We start from the raw sequence: 24,810 nt of genomic DNA on the forward strand, positions 1-24,810 counted from the left end.
AGCGATAGGAAATTCTTAAGTGAAAGCGAACATCATAATAGGTTCATCGCCAGTAGAAACACAGCATCTTATGTGTTTGGTGAGCAAGCTATGACATTGGTTCATTGTATTATGCAACCAATGAAATAGAGTGAACTCAACTCTTCTCAATAGGTCAATCCAGGGGGGCAATTCTCCAATAGATAGTACACTAAAAGAAAGCTCTCATAGGTCTAAGTGAAGAGAATAACAACCAATAAACATTCACAGTGAGTCCTATCTATTATAACACTAACAGCCGACTCCCCATGAACAAGCAAAAAGTATGAAGGACATGTGTGTATGTAATAATGAACACCACACACACAATTTCTATATTTCAACTCAGCGGTGGCTACCACAAGCCGCTTTTAATGCCTGTGTAGAATTAAGTAATATAAATACCACAAAGATTGCTGCACGTAACTAATTACCAAAAAACATTGTCCACATTTAGGTATTTAAAAAACAGTCAAATAACATGAATATGGCAATACCAGTTCAATCAGCCAAGGTAAATAGAAACACAAACATGAGCAACATTCCTGCAGCACAAAGACATGCCACACCAAGCAGCAATTGTTCAAAAATATAAATCACAACAAACAGCAATCAGCATACAACACAAAATGAAACTGGCAAGAATACATCATTAGACTCAGGCACAAGTCAAATTCCAGCCCATCATATAGAGGCCAATAGACAAGATCATTCTCCAAAAGCCAAGGTTGTTAGATCCAGAAGAGAAAGTATATGTATATAAATATATGTATTACTTAATGCAGGTTCATGAAAACTCTATTCTCATACACAGGTGATAAAATAGACAACATCAACCAAACAAATATAGAGGGAGTATTGCCCTCTATTCAGTACTTTGTGGCATTTCTCCTGGCTTTTAGAATGGGTTTTAATGGTACAACAACATTTAAGCCAGGTCTATGATGTGCTTGGAGGTTGACTATCCAGTTAATCTCAAGTAATTCGGTGTGATTATTGATGTCTCCTGCTCTACTGGTTACAGTCATCACCTCCAAAACTTTGAACTTAAAATTGTGTGTAGGATTGTCAAAACAGTGCGCTGCCAATGTGTTATTCATATCCTTGTGGAGTATGTTCCTAAGATGTCTCAGGATCCGATCTTTAAGTCTTTGATCTGTCTTGCCTATCTAAAAGGCTTTGCATTGGCAACATATAGCTATATAAATTAAATGCTTGGTATTGCAGTCAGCATAATAATTAGAGAAGTAAACCTTTCCTGTTACTGGGTGAGTAAAGGAATTATTACTATCTATATAAGGACAAGCTTTGCACCTAAGGCATTTGAAAGCACCTTTTCTCTCAGAACATTTTCTATGACTGAATCCATCTTCGTTACATACAAGTCTCTTCATATTTTTCTTGTTTTTAAAAATAAAACATGGGGTATCACCAACAACTTTCTTAATTTTATCATCGGTGGTTAATATAGGCCAAAATCTCTTGATGACTTCACAAATCTGTGTACTATCATTACTGTATGTCAACATACACTTAAATTGTGTCTCTTTGACTCCATCAATGAGAGCAACCATGGTTGAAGAAATTGCTTGGGATGAGAAATAGGGTTTACCTTTCATTTTCCTATGTTCTTCACTATTGCTTTTCATAGATAGGTTGCCATCTTTATAGCCTCTTTCTTTTAGGTTATTGATGAGGTTAGACCGCTTGGTCTCATAATCTTCTTTTTCAGTACAGAGTCTCAAGGCACGCAATACTTGATTTTCATAGATGTTATTGAAAATGCATTTAGGATGCATACTTTGCCTATGCAAATAATGATTGTTCCAAGTGGGCTTCCTATAGATGTTGGTGCTTATTCCCTTACTTGGATGTAAGTTAATCTTTACATCCAAAAAGATCTATTTCTGTGGCTGAGAATTTAGCTTTATATTCTAGAAAATCGGTATTATGATTAATGTATTCAATAAAAGACATCAAATAATCAGTATTTCCTTTCCACAAAATAAAAATGTCATCTACAAATCGGACATAATATAGGAGGTGACCATTCCAAGGATTTGCTCCATTCAATACTTCAACACTTTCCCATTGGGACAAAACCAAGTTGGAGTAACTGTTAGCACATGGGGTGCCCATTGTTATTCCTATGTCTGTAAGTAGAAGTCTTCACCATAAACAAAGATGTTATTTTCCAAGACTAGTTCCAATAAGGTACACAACAGGATAGGTCTATTATTGTTTCAAGATAGAAAAGTCTTGATGGCATGAAGGCCATAATCATTAGGTATAACAGTAAATAAACTAGTGATGTCCATAGTTACCAACTTGACATCTTCATAGTCTGTTAAGCAATTGGTCTTGGAATAAAGATCTTGAAGAAAGCTTCTTGTATCTTTCAGGACCATGTCAGCATTGCAGAGGGCTTTTTTAAATTCCCTTTCAATGTAGATAGATAATGATTCAGTGATCCAATCCCTTCCTGATACAATCGGATGCAATGGAGGATCCTTTAGATCTTTATGGATTTTGGGTAGTCCACCTATACTGGGAATGGTAGGATTAGGACAAACTAAAAAATCATATAGTTCTTTATTTATATGCTGCCCAATGAATAGATCATAAAGTTCATGATGTACAGCTTTGATTCTTAGATCCACTTGTCTTTTATTCAGTCTGACATATGTATGTTCATCTTCTAGCATACAAATAATTTTGTCCCTATACCAACAGGCATCCATGACAACAATACAGCCACCTTTATCAGCTGGTTTAATAACTAGGTTGTCCATTGATGTCAATTGTTGAAGTGCTTCTTTTTCTTGGCGTGTGATATTATGAAAACAACCATGATTAGGGTATTCTCTTATTTTATTAACCTCCTTTTCATGTAGCTTCAAGAAAAGTTCAACCGCTGAAGGATTGGTTGGAACAAAATTACTAGGTTTCCTAGGAAGACTTCCTCCATGGCTATTGCTGTTGGTATTTTCAAAAATACATTTCAATGATAAATTCCTACAAAAGAGTCTAATGTCTGTCATAAACTGATTTAAATCTGAGGAAAGGGCAGGAATGAAACTCAAACCACGTCCTAATAAAGAAAGTTGTTCAGGGCTTAGCATAACATTGGATAAATTAACTATAAGGCCCATTTGAGATGCATTTAAGTTATTACCTTCTTGCATTTGCTTTCTTGGCTCCATGTTCAGGGATTCCTGTGGGGGAATTGTTTTACAAAAACCGGTAAAGGCCAGTTAGCAGAAGTAAAGACAGTTCCTTCTTTTGGTCTGGCACCTATATCAGGGTTGGCATTAGGTTCAAGATGTTGAATACTTAACCCTGTGCTCAAATTGCTGGTCCCAGCTTCAATTAATTCATTGGAAACTAAGTTATCAATAGGAGCAGATTCTGAAGCAGCTATACTGGTATCAGAAGTATGATTCACCAATCCTGTTGGACCTTGTATCTCAACATGTCTATCAATAGGGTCTCTGTGAGTGGGAGTATCTCTCTGAGACTTACTTCGACCTCTGTTGTTTCTATAAGCTCCTTCATTAGATTCTCTGGGCCATTCAAAGATCCGTCCATTCTCGAAGTCTTGCTAGTCACGTGCTAGTTTTTTTTATTTTAATCTGTCTAAGCTTGCTGTCATAGTTTATTAAGTTGGTTTGTAGAAGTTCCAACTTTTGCAGGTGTACATCCTGTAGATTAATTTCTTCCAAAATCACTTGTTTATTAGAAATAAAAGTTGCTGTACTTTCCTCTTCAGGTCTAAAATATTCCACCAACAAATGCATGTACTTCTGACTAGTCCCTAGATTAATTGCTTGCCATCTTGCTAGCAAGTCTGGATAGATATTACTATAACTTGGTAAACATTTCACATGCATACCTCTAGGTACTAATTTGTGATGTATGCAGGCTTCCAAATGGAATCGCTGCCATTGTAACCATTTGAGTTTGTAAGCTGCATTCTCTACTTCATGAAAAATATTTAGAAAATCTGTATCAACAGCTGGTGATGTAAAAGATCCAGTTTCTTCAGTTCCCAAATTCATTTGTAAAAGTGGGTTAGTCAATTCCCCAGCTATATTGGAGAAAGAGCAATTTTTCTTACGTTCTTGAAATGATATATCCGCCATGTGTGTGGAATGGAAGAAACAGGCAGAAAACAATGAGAGATAAATACTTCCAAGTCCTGCTGAAGGTGATGAAGACAAATAATAACACAGCAACAAGTGAAGACTTCAGAGCACCACCATGGCAACATGATTATTCAGATTCCAATCAAACAACCGAATAAAAATAAGTGTTTATAGAAAATCAAACACTTAAAAACAGACTGTGTGAGAGTAAAAATCGATAAGTGCTTTTGGCTATTTAGCCTTCATCAGATTGTAACACTTCTGTCTAGAACATCATTTAAAAAGAAACAGCCATCCAATCAAATTTCTAGTTCTGACATGGTAATAGAATTAGTGGCCAATGGTTGTATTCAAAATTGTTAATTTCTTATAGGACAAAAGATAAAACTAACATCCAATCAAAAGAGTAGAATAAGTTTCATTTGATGTAAATACAGCTAATAAGGCCATTGGACAATAAAGCCAATCTCTATAGTTAAATTAACATAACAGGAATTCATGACATATCCTGCTTAGCTTGAAAAAAAAAAAAACAATTAGCTGTCACCACTAGCCAATAAACAAACAAAAATAAAACAATATATACAACAAGTCACAGGCATCGTGAAAACATTGTACGTGACTCAAGCTATAGATAATTTTTAAATATTATCAACGTAAAAAATATCACAAACATCACATAAGCGCTATGAACAACTTGAGCGCTAAGTAATTCTTAAGTAAAACCAGCATCATCTGGCATCTACTTTTCAGCGGTCAAAGCCACTGTCAAATGTCCCAGGCTGACCAGGTTCGCAGATGATTGCAAACTGGGAGCAGTCATTGAATCCTCTCCGATGAGAACACCCTTCAGGAAGGTTTAATACAGAAAAACACTTTGTTCCTAAGCCTCAGCTTAAATCTTAATGCAAAGAAATGCATTACAGTACCTTTTGGGAAGTTGCCCACCCCAGGTAGCAATGCTATCAACAAAACACACCTAAAAGTCAGTTCAGTAGTCAGGAATCTGGAAAAATATGTAGATAGTAACATAGCCTACAACCAACATGTGCAGAATGTAGTAATTAAATACTTCTATGTTGCTCAACTTTTGAATAAAATCATGGCATAGAGGTCATCGTACCACTGTACTTGACCCTCATCAGACCCATCATAGAGTATAATGCCCACTTCAGTATGTACCTGACCAGACACATGCAACAAGTGGAATGTCCAGAAAGTTTACTTACAAAAAGAATACATGGAGTAAGCACAATGTCCTACGCTGTTCACGTCAAAGCCCTGTTTCTTTACTTGGTATCCTACAGACTTTTGAGAACTGATCTTTGCCTGGCATACAAAGCATCCTTGGACCCTATTTTTATGGACCTTTTGCACACTCCACAAAACAAACAGCATCAGAACTAGTAGAGCAAAATACCTTAATTTTATTTGTGACATAAATAGGACATGTTGGAGAGACTCTGTAAAAGGTGCCCCACCCATGTAAAACAGAGTTCTTCCCTAACCCATTTAAGGGAAACATGGACCAGTGGATGAGTAACTGCAAATTCACCCTGGTGTGACATATTTTTCTGATGGACAGAGCTGTCAGTAAATCACCCCCTATATAATTCAAATTCCTGCTCACATTTGGGTTGCACTGCTAGGCTTATAAGTAGACCTAATGGTTGTTAACCTAGTATACTCCTATGAACCTGTTTGCAATCATCTCTGCCAGGTAAAACAAAATATCCTTAACCACTTTTGCAACATGCTAGTCAAAAGCAAGGGAATAATTTACCTATTCAAGGTATCACATCAAACTTTCATTTTGAAAAAAGGGTGATGCCTATGCTATCAGATGGATTAAAGAAACTGTAGTTTGTAGATCTTTGAAGAAGATGCAAAATAGTAGGTCTCCCTTCATGTCTACTGAAGATGCACCTGCTGCCCTCTCTAAATGGGATCTATCCCACAGTCATTTTGCTATCCACCTAACTAAGTAGGAGTCAATTAGTCTGTTTTGTTAACATGTGGCATGGTATCAAAAGTCTTAGCCAGGTCAAAGTATAGGTTCACAGGTATTTAGAAGGCTAATGACCACAAGTGCCTTTTTAAGCTTGCTATGCATCCCAAATCTCTGACAAGTTCTGGTACCCTTGATAAGTGTAAGCATGGGCTTGGGAGATGAAACATTTATAAGCAGGAGCCTGAGAGATGAACCACTTACAGATTGCCTGTGTCCATTAGAGACATAGGTGCCAAGGCAGGGATGAATTTCCTGTTCCCCATCCAATTGTCCACATTACCCTTGAATTTGGTTAGGGAGAAACTCTACTTCACATGGATGGTGAGCCTGTTCCAGAAAAGGCTTAGTCTCTGGGATACATACCTGTCTTTCCAGCACATCATATTTATATCACAGGCAAGCTTTAAGTCTTTAGACTGGGTAATTCTTGCGCTGTTTGTTTTGTAGATATGCAGGAGGTCCATCAGAGAGGGGTCTGACACTGCCTTGTATGCCAGGCATAGATCTCCCCTCAACAGCCTTTAGTAGACAAAATACAGGGATAGAGCCTTAAGGCAGTCTACATAGGACATTTTACATACACCCTTTTTTCTTTTAGTGAGGAATGTCTTTGGATGTTCCATTTGTTGGATATGCCTGGTTAGGTATATACCAAAGGGGGCATTGTAGTCAATGACAGGTTTGATTAAAGCCGAATAAAGTGGAACAATAATTTCTTTGGACCTAGAAGCCATACCCTTGTTTATACGTTGTGCAACATAGAATGATTTCCTCACTACTGTAGATGTGATGGTGAATGGAAAGATTACTGTCTATGTGTGTCCATAAGTCCCTGACTCCCAATTCTAAATTTCTGGGTCCTGTCTGTGAGCTGGTTTTCTATCCACTGGCTGTCATATGGGTTTGCACCTAACCTACTGAGTTTGTCTACAATGCCTAAGTGTGGTATTGTGTCAAATGCCTTGGCCAAGTCAAGGTAGGCAGTGTAAACCATTTTGCCTTCATCTATTGCTTTGGTAAATTTCTCAAAGAAGTCCACTAGGGTGAGCAGGCATGACCTATCCTTGATTTAACCAAACTGGGTTGGGTCCAGTGTCTGGAGGTTTATTATATCATTATTGATCATTTCCATGATAATTCTTTCCATGGCTTTGCATACAGTGCTAATGAAACTTATGTGTTTGTAGTTCATAGGGTCTTTAGATGGCCCACCTTTGTGCAGAGGGATGATTGTTGCTCATCTCCATTTATGGGGCACTAAACCTGTTTGGAGGCTACAGTTAAATAGCTATTCTAGAGGACCTGATATGTCATGTTTCATGCTATTTAGAAGGCATACTGGGATATTATCTGGGCCCATTCTGCAGTGTTCTTGGCCTTAGAGAGGACATTAAAAACCTTTTCCTTAGTGATACCCAGGGGAAGTTTTATTTGATGGTATTTCCTGAAGGAAGGTTGTGGGGGAGAGAGGGGTAAAGTTGAAGCTGGAATTTGTGGACTAGTAGGTTTGCTATATCATCTGACTCAGTATAGGTGGCTGCATTTGCAATGAGCTCTGCACACAATTGTGTATTGCCTTTGAGGTTGTGGGCATAGCTAAAGAATGCCTTGAGGTTTTCCTTGACCTGGGAGGCCAAATCTACCTCAAATTCAGCTTTGGTAGACTTTATTTGTCCTCTGAGTTGTTTGTATAGTTTCATGAGACTGCCTTTATCCTGCTGTGTGCTTCACTCCTAATGTTTGCCATGATTTTCTTCCTTTCTGTTATACACCCTATTGATTTTGTAATTACACTGGGGTGACTTTTTTTTAGTTTGTTCTGTACTTCTTCCTGGTTGGTACAGCAGCTTCTGTGCAGCTATTAACATGCTTGTATGGGGTTTCTGTGAAGAGTTCTGCATAGGCAGCAGTGTTCTCAGGGTTTATATGTGCAGGAGAATGGCTTTGGGCATGATTTTGATTTCTGAGTTATTGACATCTTGCTTAATAATATAAGAGGTGGTGACATAAATAGTAGATTAAAACTTCTTGAATATAAATGGATTATTAGGCTGAAAGCTGATGTATGGCCAGGACTAAACACTACTTTGAACTTAAAGCCAGTACTTAAATTATGTAATAATCTGCACATAATATCTGTACATGCATTTATATGTTAATCATTTTATGTTAATCTTTTTGTTAATCTTTTTAAGTGGAGCTTATCTCCCCAGGCCTCTGCTAAAAATGGACATGCATCCAGTTAGACTAGCCCGGTCAACAAATGTAAAATAAAATAAATAAATACATTATGGGGTCTTGACATTTTGTCAGGTTATCACTTAATAACAGGAAGTTAGCCTTAGAGTAGCTCCTGAATATTCCCATGTTAGCTGGCGGTCCAGGTTTTATTTTTACTTCAAAAGAGATCATTTTGTGGTCTGACCTTACCAGGAAAGACATTACACTAGGGGCTGTGCAGCACTCTCCCATATTTGTGAGGACCAGAGCCAGTATGGTTGCACCCTTGGTTGGTGTATTGACAATCTGGTCCAGGCATTTTGTGTTTACAAAATCCAGAAAAATCCAGGAAACTCTGTGCCTGTACATTTGGTGTTGTAAAATAAATAAAATACACCAGAAAACAAGCCAAATGGTTCAACAAAATTGTAAACAGTAATAAAAATAAAAAAAGTGAGTCACCAAGGCAGTATTTGCGTGAAACACAAGTTTATTTAATGTTAAATACTGTTAAAGTAAAACCAACTAAGTGCATTCACCAAGAAACATGAATTGGCTTCATCAGAGTACTAGCGAGGTAATTAAAGTAACCCCATGAAAATGGTATTGGGTTGCATGGTAAGTGTTTCCAATAAGTTTAAATATATGTTATGGGTTTCCTGGATCATACAGGGAGGCCTATAGCTTGCAAGGAAGTGGTATTGGATTTTACCTGTGGTGATTTAAACATGGAGCAGCTCAAATGTAATGCACTGTTTGACCAGCCTGTAGGTATTTTATTTTTCATGTAAATTAAGATACATCCACCTTTAGTCCCCTGTCTCTGTAGTAGCTGGTCTAAATGTGTGGCAGCCATTATAACCTTGCACTGTTGCTCTGTTTTCCACAGCTTTAAACCAGCCTCAGTTACGGCACAGACATCAGCATTCCCTAGGGAGAAGAGAGCATCTAGGGAGTGCAGTTTTTCATTAAGACTACTAACATTGAGCAGTAATACCTTTAGGTTTTCTTGGTTTTGATTTGCTGTGTCGGAAGGACTTTTAGTTTGGCATTGCCTGAAAAGGCCACTATGGGGGAAGACAATGTTTTAATTAATATTTGAAAGACTAGAGGGCTGAGGTGCAGACCATCCCTGGCAAAGCAGCATGGTCTGTTGATCATCTCCTTCCATGGTGACAAAATTGCATGCCCTTAGAATGGCACCAGAAACTAAGCCAGTGATTAAAGTCAGTCATCCTTTCTTCATATTGTGGCATCATCCTTGGAGAAGGTAAAATGATGTTCAATGATAGGTTCATACCAGCCTGGAATACATATTTTAAGAGCTCCATGATTTCTCTATTCATATAGTCTAGGGAGGTACGTCTCAGGCCATTTACACCCACATAGACTATGACTGAGTCATACTGGTACTTGAGGCCCAATGATCTGAGTGCATTGCATAATGTGGTGGATCCTAGCCCCTAATAAGCAACTGACTGTAACCTTCTCTTTATTCAGCCTGGTGAGAGGGACTTTATTGTGTCTCACAACAGAGTCTGCAATGACCAGAATGTTGGATTGTGTGGTGGATTGCCATATGGGCTTAGAAGTAGAGGCATCATGATATGTGGCTGTATGTGTTGATGTGGGTGTTGTTTTGACAGAGTGCATTCGGGGCTGCTGAGGGTATTTGTTATGTGTATTTAATTTAGGCAGTCTTTGGGGTTTAGGAAGGTTACATTTAAGTGCCTCAGCATATGTGGGTCTGTACAGTATACTTGCTTTGAATTGTGTGTGTTGGGTGCAGCGTGTGTACTACTGACAACCTTATTGACATTAGGAGTATTTTTATATGAGAGCATTGCATCCAGTGACATTGTGTAAGCACATTTCTCACATATCATATCAGTTAGTTTGAGAACTAACTGGTTGTCAGTAAACATGAGGTAATTTCTGAAATGCCTCATCATGCCCACATCCACCAAGCTGGTAGGATAGATAGTGGGAAAATTCATATCCATCGTCACAGACCCTGTTTTATTGATTAGACAGTTGGAGTGAGAACATAAAGCAATGTCAGGAATACCCAGTTTGCAAATCTGGGGCAAGTGCTTGTCATTGCAAACTAGTTGTCCTGTGTGCAACTAGGTACTGTTGAAAATTCAATTGTTTTTTTACAGGAAAGATGTCACTCAAGGTGTCTGTATCTATACAGGACACTGCCAAACACTTGAGGGGAAACTAATAAGCCGACTGAAAATTTAAGGATCAACTATTTAGACAGATATTCTGAAGTTAGAAACAAAGCAAGTAGTACTTACTGAAAACAAAGGATTAGCTTGTCAAAAATGATGAAAGAGGGGAGTCACTTGAATAGCTACTGCCTAGCTACTACTAGTCTGGTCTCACCCCAGCTTCACTCTGCTGGGATACAATGCTCCTTTGCTTCGTCTCTCACCAGAAGCAAATAATTAGCAGCAATCCCAATATTTTTCCCAGCTCGTGCAAGGGTCTGTTGGCTTGTTGTAGCCTTTTCCTGGTAGATGCCTTCAATAGCAACCAGACCAATCAGGAATGTCAAGCAAAGGCCCTCATTACCCGACCAGAAGCAGTCAGGAATAAATGCTTCTCTCACCAGGAGCAGAATATAAGTGCAAATTCCAAGCTGTTACATACAGAGCAGTTACTGGGCTTTCCAGTGATAAGTAGTCACCAGGAAATAATGTCCCTGTGCTCCTTCTCTCACCAGGAGAAAACAGAAGTACTAATTTCAAGATGACTACCATTAGGCAGAATGTTGGCTATCCAATAATTGGTGGTCTTGCAATAGATGTTGCAGACTTTAAATGTAATATGGGAAAAAGTGGGTTAATATCCTAAGCACTATAATGCACGCTAAGCATTTCAATATGAAAGATGGGGTAACTTAAGCTTTGGCTGTCTAATTGGAAAGCCACTAATTTAAAAGAGCAAGGCAGATTAAATGGGAGTGGGCACTTTATATTCTGGTTCTATGGGATACAGTGGGATGGCCAATAATTTTAAACAGTTGAAGGGGGTGGTGATTTCACAAAATTATAATTTTATTGCTTACTCACACCATCCAATGAAAGGGGGGAGGGAAGCAGATATGTGGTCATATTAACATAAGGGCAGGCAAAAAGAAGACTGTTTTGTTTAAGAACACAACTGCACAAGGGTAGGAAAAATTTGCTGTGTGCTGTGTGGTTAGCATTTGCACTATCCATGACATGTGCTGCTCTCTCTTAAAAGTTGACCAGATTCAGTATTAAAAAAAAAAACTGAACTACCAGGAATCAAGCCTTATAAGATTCTTGATATCATTATTATTTAGATCAAGTTATGATGCCTTCCATGGCTTTGGGGATGAGACTAGTCAGGTTAATGGGGATTCCATTTCTGGGGTCAAAAGCGAGTCCATCTTTGTGAAGTGGCATTACAGCAGCTGTGTGCCATACTTCTGGGACAAATCCAATGACTAAGCTCAGGCTAAATTGCTGGGCTGTTTATTAGGCAACTGGATTTGTTATCAGATCCAATGGATAATGTAGTTTTCATTTGGAGTACCTTTAACAACTATTCTTTGGTTATCATGGGATTTGTAATACTTTGTGATATGAGGGCTTTATATACTTGTTTTTGGTGTGAAATTTAAACTGAATTTGTTTGCAAGTATGTTGGCTTTCTCTACTGGATTCAAGTAGATAGTGCCAGTTTGGGTAAGTTCTGATCATTGCTGGACATCATTTTGCTAGTTTCTTATGCTATCTAAAGAATTACTAGTAATTGTCTTTAGTTTCTGATGTTAGTCTAAATTCATGGAATGTCATTGTATTCCTGATGGTGGATGGTGTGTGTTTTTTTTTTTTTTTGCTATAGAATTTAAGATACTTTTCTTTTATTTTGTTTTATTTATACATGTGGATGTCCAAGCTGGTTTACTTTTAAACTTTTCATTTTGTTTACATCTAGTAGGGACTGCAAGGTCAATGCATTTATCTACGTGAACACAGAGTTTGCTCAAATAACTACTTGGTCTGTCAGCATCTTTGGTAATGCCGTTAAAACAGAATTTTGACACTTCATTGTACAGTTGAAGGTTTGTACATTTGAAGTCTTTGAAATGTATGTTATATTTATCTATTGTTTTGAGATTTTGAAGAGAATGTTTGCCAGTTGATGATTGGATTTATCTTGAGAAGGAACTACAGAGAGATAGTTAATATCAATGCCATGTTGGTAAGGACCAGGTCAAGAATGCTATATCCTCTAGTGGAGACCTTGACAAGTTGTACCAGAGAGATTTTGTTTATGAAATCAAATTTTTTTTTTATGTTTAACCAACAGCTGAGGTATAGAGATCTTAGTTTATCATTGGGCAGTTAACATTTCCTAGGATAATGGAATTCCTGTTGATTTGGAGTTCATCCAGTGTATTTGGGAACCTAACATGGGTTTTTGTGAACAAGGGTCCTTTAGCATGCTAAGATGTGATAGTTTGTTTAGTTTAGGTTTATTTGGCTCTCAATCAGTTTAGTTTCTATGTCTCTAGGGTTCTACCTTAAAGTAATGTGGTCCCTAATAAATATGAATATTCCACCATGTGCCAAAAGGTGTGTTAGGAGAAAAAAATCTGAAATAGAGAGTGCTTTCTGTATTTTAATCCAAGTTCCTGGAATTACACACACATTTGAAATGCAGCAGATCATTAATATTAGACAATTTGTTATCTAGACTCCTGACATCAAGCAGAGACAGTTTGATGTGGTCTGGTGCTTGAGTTTTTTTTTTTTCTTAGGTGGGGAGATCCATTAGCTAGAAGTTATCTGAAAACTATACTAAGGTGGCACAAAAGGTTTTAGCCACTATAATGATGCTCTGGAAAGAGAGCTACACACCGTCCCTGGCAAAGCAAGAGGCTTCCTAGCAACTCCTCTCATGCTAAGACATACTGGATCCCCCAGACACCAACGATTCAACCAGTTGTTGAAGCTAATAATCTTTTCCCTGTACTTTGGCAGCATTCAAGGAGAAGGAAATAGCTCTGTCAGAACCAGGGTCTTGCCTTCATTTGTGACATGCATGGAAAGCTCTGACATGTCTCTCTACATATCCCCCAGGGTTCTACGCTTAAGGTCATTCATATGCATGTGGACCAGTATCACGTCATAATCATATTTGTTTTTCAATTAAGGGTCTTTAATATATCAGATATCCTGGCTCCTGTAAGGTAATTCACTGCCAGCCTCTCTTTATCTAGAGTCTTGAGAAATGAGTCAGTGTGCCTGAAAATGGAGACACCAATCATGAGTGCACTTCTGTTAGAAAGGTGTCTACGTGCCCTATGTTTGGACTGGTTATATACCTGGTGACCTTTTACCATGATAGTGCTAACAGATGTTATAGTGTCTGATTTATTGGATGGCACAGTGGTGCAGCAGTTGCGTTGTTGCCTCACAGCAAGAGGTTCTCTGGTTCGATTCTCAGCTGGGGTGCCTTCTGTGCGAAGTCAGCTTGTCCTCCCTGCATTTGTGTGGACTTCCTCCGGGTACTCTGGTTTCCTCCCACTTTACAAAGACATGCGTCTGGAGCATTTCTCCCCAGGCCTCCACTGAAAATTGGCTTTGTTCCAAGTCAGGCTTTCCCAGTTAACAAGTGTTAAATAAATAAATGTATACTCTGTCTCTCCGAAACCTGGCTTAAGCCAGCCACCAAAGACACTGAAATTATACCCCAAGGCTATAATATACTAAGGCTTGACCGTACTAAATGAAAGGGTGGTGGAGTAGCGATTCTGTTTAAGAATCATTTCAACATCTCTACCCGGTCAGCCTGTCCAACCCAGGACAGTAAAGTGGAAGCCATCTTCACTAAACTCCAACTAAATGCAAAGAAAGCCCTTTACATCATCTGTATGTATATACCTCCTGGCAACAATATACCTATCTTAGAAGACTTTCTTAGTTGGGTTTCCATCAACTACCCCCAGGAAACTATAATTCTTGGTGACTTTAATATAGACTGGAATACCATCAACGCTGACAATCCCACCTCTCACATCAACCTAAATGGCTTCACCCAAACCATTACCTCTACTACAAGGCTTAACAAACTAAGTAAAAAACAAACCATTTTAGATTGGATACTCATAAATAAAGTTAACATCACATGCAACGTACGTACTATGCCTGATGACCTCAGTGATCATTGCTTAACCTTTATCACAAGAGAGAAGAATGACTATCCACACCTCCCTAATATAAGAAATATACGATCTACCAAACACTTTAAAATTGACCTATTTCAAAACGAACTCAGAGCTTGTAACTGGAACCCCTTAAAAATACTTCCACTTAAAGAAGCAGTATTATTCTTCAATTCTACTTTTCTTTCCATTTTGAATAAACATGCTCCTGAGCGTACCATTAGAATGAGGTCAAATACAGCCCCATGCCTCTCAAATGAAACTAAGAAACTAATCCTCTCTAAAAACAAGGTTTGTGCCAAATGGAGGTGCCATAGAATCAACTCTGATTTCCTTCATTTTCGTCAACTTAGAAACCTTACCAAAAAAGCTATAATAAATGACAAAAGAAAGTTTTACTGTGAACTACAAGAAACCCATTTTAATAAACCAAAACAATTTTGGTCTTCAATCAATAGACTCCTATCTCCAGGTACAGCCAAAACTCCCTCCCCACTAAATTCTGACCCAGACACCCCTGACCAAACAGCCAATGCTTTTAACTCCTTCTTTACTGAAACCATTCAATCTCTTGCAAGTCAACTGAACACTAATAACTTCTACCCTCCAAACAATCTAGCAAACTCTTCTTGCAACTTCTCTCTACAACCTGTCTCTACCTCTTTCATCCACAGTCTTATCCTCAAACTGAAACCCTGTACCCCCTCTGCTGACAAGCTTCCCTCCCTTTTTCTGCAAAAAGCAGCCAAAGAAATTGCCTACCCAATAACTATACTCATAAATAGAACCATCCAAGAAGGAACTATCCCTGACATCTGGAAAGTCTCTCATATTATCCCACTACACAAAGGCGGTAACTCTATCGACTATTCTAACTTTAGACCAATTGCACTTCTCTCACCTTTAGCAAAGATTATGGAGAAATGTATTCATCAACAACTTGTTCAATATCTCTCCCTACACAATATTATAGCTAACTGTCAACATGGTTTTAGACCCCACCATAGCACCACCACTGCCCTCCTTTCCTTTGTTGATACTATCAGCAGCAATCGCAATAATAACCTTTTCTCTTCCGCACTATTCATTGACCTTTCAAAAGCTTTTGACATGGTTAACCACTCTTCTTTAATTAATATTCTGGAATCCCTCTCATTTGATAAACTTACCATAAATTGGTTTAGTTCATATCTCACCAACAGACAACAAGCCGTTCTTTGGGACAACCACATCTCCTCCTTATTGCCCATTTCTATTGGAGTCCCTCAGGGCTCTATTCTTGGCCCACTTCTCTTCTCCCTCTTTATTAATGATCTCCACTCTGTTATTCCTCAAGCCACCTGCATTCAATATGCTGATGACTTCACAATTATTTGTTCAGCAACCTCCTCTTCTGACCTAATCACACTAACCCAAAATATCTTCAACACAGTAGAAACATGGTTTACTAGACGATACGTCCTCCTTAATGCTAAAAAAACTAAACTTCTCCTCTTCACCCCCACCACTCGTACCTCCCCACTACATTTCACCATCCTGTCTAACAACAATACTGTCATCTCTCCAGACTCTACAATTAAACTGCTAGGAATAACCATTGATAACAATCTCTCTTTTGATCAACACATCAACAACACCATCAAATCTGTAAACAGAAAGATTGGATCCTTATACCGGATCAAACCATTTCTCACTCCATCAGCTAGAGCTACTATTGCCCACTCCCATCTTATATCCACTCTCTTTTATGCCTCTCCTATCTTCACTAACCTCAAGAAATCTAACCTAAACAAACTAGCAACTTGCTACAATAACATTGCCGCAGCCACTGGCAACCCCTTCAGAACCCATCACTGCCTTAATTTGAAACATCTAGGCTGGCTAGAACTACAAAACATCTTACACTCACACAACTTACTATTGCCCACAAAATTTTGTACCAACCTGATAACACCCCTATTCTTTCACAGCTTTTACCCCCTTATAACAATCTTACCTCCCTTTGCTCCTCTTCTAAACTCTTGACCAAACCCATAAAAGCTCACAACTTAGCTGGTGACTCTCTATTCACTAATACCGCAGGCCAAGTATGGAATCTACTACCTAGGGATATAACTCTAGTCACATACCTACCCCTCTTCAAACAACAAATCAAACTGCACTTCCAAAATCACTGGCTTTGCTCATGTAGTACACCTGACTAACTTCTCTCCCCCCCCTCTCCTGACCTTTAACCTTACCTTGTGCTTAATACCTAGCATATACCTTTCCTTTCCCTTGAAGTCACTCTATGCTCTGACCTATTTCTCTAACCTCTCCCATATCCTCTTGTTTGTCTTTCTTTTTTCTCTCATTTCTTGACTTCTGTCTCTTCTCTCTTCTTACATTACATTTTTCCTCCTTCTTCTCCTCCCACTTGCATTTTTTTCTTATTGTAGTAGGAGCCATATGGCATAGCCTGTTTGTAATTAGTAAGAAGCCTTGAAACTGTCCTATCTCTAGTCAGGACTTTTAATGATGGTGTGCCTTAATTTTTGTTAATTTTATTACCAAGTTTTATTATTACCAATTTTTATTTGTTTTATTACTAATGTTGTCTTACTTTTATTTCTATGTGTTTATTAATAATATGTCTCATTGTTATGTTCTATGTGGAGCTTTTCTTCCCGGGCCTCTACTGAAAATGGAAATATATCCAGCTAGACTAGCCCGGTCAACAAATGTAAAATAAAAAAAAAATAAATGTAAAATAAATAAAATAAAATAATACTGGACCCTAGATTTACTAGATTTTAAAAGCTTAGGCAGAGACTTTGTAATGGCATCAGTACATTATAATTTACTGTGCATTTGTTTGGAATACAATGCTGGTGTGTGGTGCTCACAGGTTGTGTAACCTTTTGAGAAGGAAGCTTCTAATCTGGCTAAGTACTTGCATCACACCGATATAGATAGTGAAGAGCTAAGAAATAATTTACTGCATAATTCTTAACTGTCCTGATTTTTGCAGAACATCTAGATGTTTGCTTTATATTTTTGGTGTGTTCCTCATAAAACTGGCATTTTGTTAGTAAATGATTTAGGACTGAAGTCACTGAATAATGACAGATATTTGAATTTCTTTTTTTTCTCAAATATTTTTATTGAGTTTTTCAAATATATATATATATATATATATATATATATATATATATATATATATATATAGTTAACAACAATTTTACTTCAACAAACATTCTATAGCAGCAAAACAAACTATTTACATGAGTATCTGGATTAACAAGTATCATTTACATCTTTACAATCAAGATTTATTCCATAAGATATTACAATCATTTGTCGCTAGCATGTCGACCACTTTTTGCCATGAGTTATAATAAGATGTTATCCTTTCTGTTCTTCTTCTGATGGTGGTTAATTCCATTTGTGATATATTTAATACAATGTTTCTGTATTTTTTAAATGTAGGAGAAGTTTCACATTTTTAATTTGTTGTAATAGTTTCGAGTGCTATGGCTTATAAAGTCCATTAGAGTAAAAACTTGGTTTTAGGAACACACTGTGGTATAGGAGCATTGAATAAAATTAAAGAGTTGGACAACTGAAATTTATCATTAAAAACTGTTTGTAATAGTTTTCTTTATTGCAAAATGTTTTAAGCAGTTGACAATCATAAAACGTATGTTTCCAATCTGCGTTAAGCTTTCATTTGCATCTCCAACATCCAGTATCTTGTTTAAACATAACTCCATTTTATGAAGAGTTATATAGGATCTGTGAATACATTTCCACGTGAATAGCTTCCGTTGTCATAATAAAGTTGTTTGCTTCGAGGAGACAAAAATTATTTTTTATCACTGTCATTAGGGATTTGATTATTAATTGTTTTATAGTAGTACCAAAAGCTTTCTTTATGGTATAGTTTTTTTTAATTATTTTATAAATATTTGATAAGTGTTTTTTTCCTTGAACAAATTGAGTTTTTAAGATAATCACGTGCTCTACATATTTAGAAATCTCTTGTCTAACTGTCAACTGCATTGTTTCTAATCTATTTATAATACACTCCCCAGGATTCACTAATCTTCCGTGTAAGACTAAATTAGTCTTACACAGAAGAGCCAGTCTAAAAGTAAGACGGCAGCACGCCATGCATATTAATGAGGGCGCGCTGCCTCAACTCTAAAACTAACATGGAGCATGGACGAGTGTAGGAGGCGTGTCGGACTGCCGATCAGTCCAAAAATCCATGCCCCTGCAAGTTTGAAACTCGGGAAGTGTCTAGTTACATGAGCGAGTCCGCTCACATGTGTACATTCTAACACTAAACTCCCCCATATAGTAAACCCCGTACAAATATAAAAAGTAAAAGGAAATGTTTTTTTTTTTTCATTTCAGATATAGCTGCCTGTATTTGCACGTGTTTGCGTGGGATTGCCCATTGCTTAGCTACAGGTAGCAGTTTAGACACCGAAGAGGATAATAAGAAAAATATATGCAAATTAAGCAAAATAGCGATAGCGTAGTGGTTAGAGACTTTGCACAAAGAGGAGACATTACCAATTCGAGTCCCACCACTACACTTTTAATTTTCTGTTGGAAATCTGTATAGAAAAATATTTCCTGACATGTATTATTTAAAGTTTTGTAAAAAGCATTGAAATGTTATATGTAGTAGTGAACGAATTTTATATATATATATATATATATATATATATATATATATATATATATATATATATATAGGAAGTTGAAATGGTTATGCATACAAATGCAGGAGTAATTTATTTTAAGCAATGTAAAGCACAGCTAAACATATTTTACCAGTATTGAGCATATTTATATTTAATTGCTCGTAGTTGAGCACTGCGTTAACTAGCGCAATGTCTTTGCGAGGAGCTGCACATCACGCAAACTAGCGCAAATAGAACATGTTTGCATGTAGCTGCGCACCACTCTAACCAGCGCAACTTCGGGCAATGTCGAGCAATGTCGGGCAACGAGCAATGCTGAGCAAAGTCGGGCAAAGTTGAGCAAAGTCGGCTAAACACGGCCACACCTCCTTTATTGTACCTTAACCATTCAGGTCTGGCCAGTAGGAAAATAAAAAACAGTGATAGGGCTCGAACTCGGGATACTGTGCACTATAGTCACAATACATAACCACTAAGCCATGACAGCATTTCATAACCATGCACTTTCAACAGACACATATCTATCAAAGGAATATTAAACATTGCTAACATCAGCTAAGCAGGTGTGCCTAGAGCTGAGTTTTTTCAAAACTGGCTAGTCACTAATAAGTGCGGGAAATGAGGCATATTTAAGCTCCACAGGCGGGAATACTTGCCATAACTGGTTGTAGCTCCCTTCTGCAGTCAGCATGGCCGGTGTTGGAGAAGGCACTCGATTTCGAGCGCAATGTTAGGGCATTGAGGAGACCAAAGTAATGGTTTAGCTCCTTGTCCACAATCATGAGGAAAGACTCCTGCGGGGCCAGTAGCAGGGCACCCAATACAAAACAGAGGCTTGGAACTGTCTAGCACATGATCTCACCAGTGCCACTGGCGTTCCTTGGACTGGTGAGCAGGTCAGGCACCATTACTCTGGGATGGCAAATGCCCAAGTACTGAGTAAGTAGCCATTGTATTAAGTATTTAAGAATTTATATTCTTGTCTATACTATGGATAGTTATGTCTCATTATCACTGTATTTACTTCACAGCTGCAGGTGTCCAGGCGATGAATCAGCAAGTCCATGCAGATAGGCTGCAAAGGCTGTGTCACCAGGCAGGTTACTAATTATTCTGCATGTACTGTTATATAAAATAAATGAGAGAGCCTTCAAAAAAGTGTTTTAACCCAATAAATAAAGGTGTAATAATTATTTAATAATTATCCTGCTTGTACTGTTATATAAAATAAATGAGAGCATCTTCAAAAAAAGTGTTTTAACCCAATAAATAAAGGTGTAATAAATCTTTAATAAAGGTATAATTCCTGGAGTGCATCTGTGTGATTTTCTTTGATATGTTGTTGTACTGTTGCATTTTAGAAATAGTACTGTTGTATTAAGCAGTGTTAGTTAACCCACACTTGGGTAGGCCCATATAAAGTGGATGATGGGAGTGTCAGTAGCTATTATGCATATTTACAGCCCTTAACTGTCGGTTCATGCCCAACATGTACAGGCAAATCTGGCACATGAGTAGCTTGGTTTTGTGTTCCCCAGAAATGTCAGTGTGCTGCCAGAAATGTAAAGAGCTGTTAACATATAACTGATAATTTCACCTGACTATATCTCGATAATTATATGAAAGTAGGGCTGTCAGTGTACCATCTCAGCAGTAGTGTCTGTGTGAGCAACTCTCAAAATATGTAGCAGTAACATCTGCATCCTGTACAGTTTGTATGTCAGATACAGCTCATGTATATAATGATCTAGCAAAATCCAATTGCACAATAGAAAGACATTGGGTAGTGTAATAATACATGTAAGGGACGTATAACTGCAGTTAATAGGAATGTAGTGTAAACTAGAAGGATATATAAGTTGTTAATTGAGCTATCTTTTCCACCCTACTGTATGTGCATGAAAAATGCAATTCCACACCTCAATGGGTATGTCTAATCTCAAAACATTTGTTGGGACATATGTCCTATTGGTTTATAAATATTTTAATTCATTTCCATGCATGTGCCCTGTTCAAATACCACAATATTGATGGCCTGTTGCCATCAATTAAACTTGCATGCTGTTGTAATGTCCACTATTGTTCTATATATGCATGTGTTATGCTTGCTTTTCAACTGTTGAATCTCTGGTGTGTTGGGTTAATGGGAATACTTCTGCATGTTGTTATAACTAACTGGGAATGCTGTTGACTGTTACTAACCCATATCTTTATTAAATTCTCCAAAACATAGTTCGTATTGGAAGGCAAGTCAAAGCCGACCCACCTGCCCCACCTCAGCTGGCCATGCCAACTGGCACCAGCAGGTCCAGTGCCCAGCCTGGGACCTCCTCCTCCATTGGCTCTGTGCCACCTTCAGGTGGAAGCACTGCAGGGGATTGGGCGCAGCCCCCCTGTGCAAGCGTGGGCAGAGGAGGGCCACCTATCACCCATCAAATGGTCTGGGCTGTGGTGCATAGAGATATCAAGCATTCTGTTGCAGAACCTCTACGCCAGCTTGAGGCACAAGTGGCACAACTCCTGGGTCAGCCTGCCCCTCCTACACAGCCCCCAGCACAGCCATCCTCTGGGCTGTGAAGGTGCAGTGGTGACTGCCCATGGTTGGGGATCTCATTTCCACTGTTGCCATCTGTGGGCTCATGGGCTTGTGATTTCCAAATATCCCTCCCTGTCAATGGTTTTCACTAACCACATGTGTCATATTCTGCCCCTGTATGCATCTTGTTTGTCTTTTCTGTTTACCTCCCCAACCTACCTCCCCAAATATATTTACTTCCCCTACCCCACATTCTACTCTCACCTGAAAAAAAAGGTCAATCTGCCCCCCCCAAAAAAAAATACGCCCCATACATAGCTGCCCATTTTGTACACATGTCCCCTGGACACATAAAATGTAATTTAATTGGCATTACAACATACGTTGTTGTCCTCACCCCTCTCTCAGGGGTTGAAGGTTTTATATGTACCTCCAATTTATTCCATATGCACAGCTGTTGCTGTTAAAGAAATGGGCAGCTATGGACCTTCCCTACACCCGTCCTGCACATCCCAAGCTATTTTCCCTACTGTATTTCCCTCTTTGTGCCCCTGTTTCACCACTTTCCTATCTCCCCATTTTTCTTTTCTTTCAAAGAAATGAGCGCGGGGTTAGCGGGAGTAAGCACTATTAAGCAGTAGTTAGTGGGTTTGCATGAGTGTGCCCTTGTTTGCACTTAGCTAAGCATTGCTAAACATCGCGCAAACCCATACAAACCCACTTACAACTGCTTAAAAGTGCCTTAGTCACTCTGTATGTGAGGGCCCTTGTTCTGCTCAGCAGCAAAATAAAGCACCTCTGTTAGTCTTGAACCCGGGACCTTGTACACACTACACTGCATAAAGCACCACTAAGCCACAGAAGATATACAACAAGGTGGTGCTGAAATAAATATATCATGCATCAGAATGAGTGCATGTAAAGGAAAAATAGGAATGCCATACCACACAACTTGTTCTGTGGATCTTTACCAACAGTTGTTTTGGGATTACATTACATGACTGTGATAAGAGAAGCAGAAATTCTAGCAGGAAATAATGCTACACCATCACGTTACAACCCCACACAGTATCACAGCTGGAAAAACACTGACATATCTGTTTAGGGCAGAGGCCATACCTCCCAACTGTCCCTAATTTTCAGGGATGTCCCTGATTTTTAAACAAAATTTAGCTTTGTCCCTCTGAATCCCTCCGAAAACTACTGACTTTGGCCAGAAAGGTGGTGTATTACACGTAATGAGTAATGACAATAATTAAGAGTTAGACACTTCTTTTACTTCAGAAAAGGTGCATTAATCCATATGATCTGGTTCTCTCAAAGTCTCAACTTAATGGCATTAATATTTTAAAGGTGTCCCTGACATTTTCACTACATTTCCCTGAGTCTGTTCAAATATGTAACTGAGTGTTTGAGAGGTCTGGCAGAGGCAGAAACACAGAGGCATAGCATCCTTTCTGCTGTTACACACTGTGCAAATAGCTTTGGAAGGAGTCCCCTTATGTAGGAATACAACACTGAAATACAAAAGGATGTAGCCGTGTACTGGTAGCAACCAACTGTAACAATGCCATTGCTCTATTGCTGAAGAGATCTGTGTGGTGCACAGACAAAAAATAACAGGCTATTCTCTGGCTACCATGTCGATAGGTCCACAGTTGGGAGTAACGCAGACAGACTACTTGCCTTGATAAACTAACGTGTACACAGCAACCCTGTAACTCCAGCAAGATAAAATCCACACAATAATACTTACACTCTATGTACTTCTGTACCCCTACCCAAATGTAGAATATACCTGTGTGTGCAGGGTCTACCAAGGATGTAGGTAAGCATACTCACAGTACTGAAATGTGTCCAGTTTTTCTGAGCAGCTCGTGCTAATGTCAACACTAAAAAAGCACAAACTGTTTAGAACTGAGTAAATGAATATTCACAGTATAGCTGTTCACAAACAATTATTGGGCCAATGGAATACATCTCAATAACTAGCTTTGTATGGCAGTTAATTGTAAAATTTGAAAAGAAAGTACATCCTCCCATGTATCTTGGGTTAGCATTTTGAGGGGTGAGTACATTTCTACACTGGCAAGTGTGTACTGGAAACAGCAACATTTAGGTCTGAGTACAAAATGTAAATCACTGGCTACACCCCTGGCTTCTGATATAAGAACTATACCAACCTTCTGTCTTAAACAATGATGCCCACAGCAAACAAGGATGATCTCCATCTTGGAAAGCTGAAAGGGCCACTCCTACCTGAGTTAGCAATTTATAGTGCTGGGTTGCTATGACAGTGATTACTGCAATTACTACACAGCAGGCTGCATGCAATTAGCAAATGGTGGCCACTAATTGGTGCAGATGCCATCACATGCTCATGTGCAAATACCTACAAAAGAAGCCTGTTATCGCTACCAGCAAACTCAATCACTCTATTGCAGAGACTGACAGAGAGAGAGAGAGAAAAGGAAAAAGAAAGAATACCAAATCAAACAAAGGAAAGGTATGTGACACATGTGTATTTACTGGGATGTAGTAGATGTTTTTGAAGAGAAGTCTACATAATGTGAACCATTCATATGTGGCAGCAGTACTTATCTATGCACAGATGTCCTGCTTAACTACTGCTATGGACAATACAGTTTATACCTGTGGACAGTGGGACATACCTGTGAAATGTGTAGCTCAGCATTAAATATCAAAAATCTGATCCATGTTATCTGTGTTCTGTACAGTAGTGTGACCAATGGCTCATAGGTTCATAGTTTCATAGTTTGATACTAAGCTAACTGCCCTAGGGCATTTATAAGCCTAGCAAGAGTGTGTTTGGCTTTTGCCACCCTTTTAGATTAGTTGACTGTGCCTCTGTATAGTAGGACACAGAAGGTAGCCCTTTTAGGGTTAGTTTGCTGTACCTCTGTCTAGCAGGGACACAGAAGAGACCCCAGGGGTAAACTTATGATCTCCCATCCACT

The sequence above is a fragment of the Protopterus annectens genome, chromosome 3.part1 (assembly GCF_019279795.1).
Source record: "Protopterus annectens isolate FY-2018-M chromosome 3.part1, PAN1.0, whole genome shotgun sequence".
Lineage (NCBI taxonomy): Eukaryota > Metazoa > Chordata > Ceratodontiformes > Protopteridae > Protopterus > Protopterus annectens.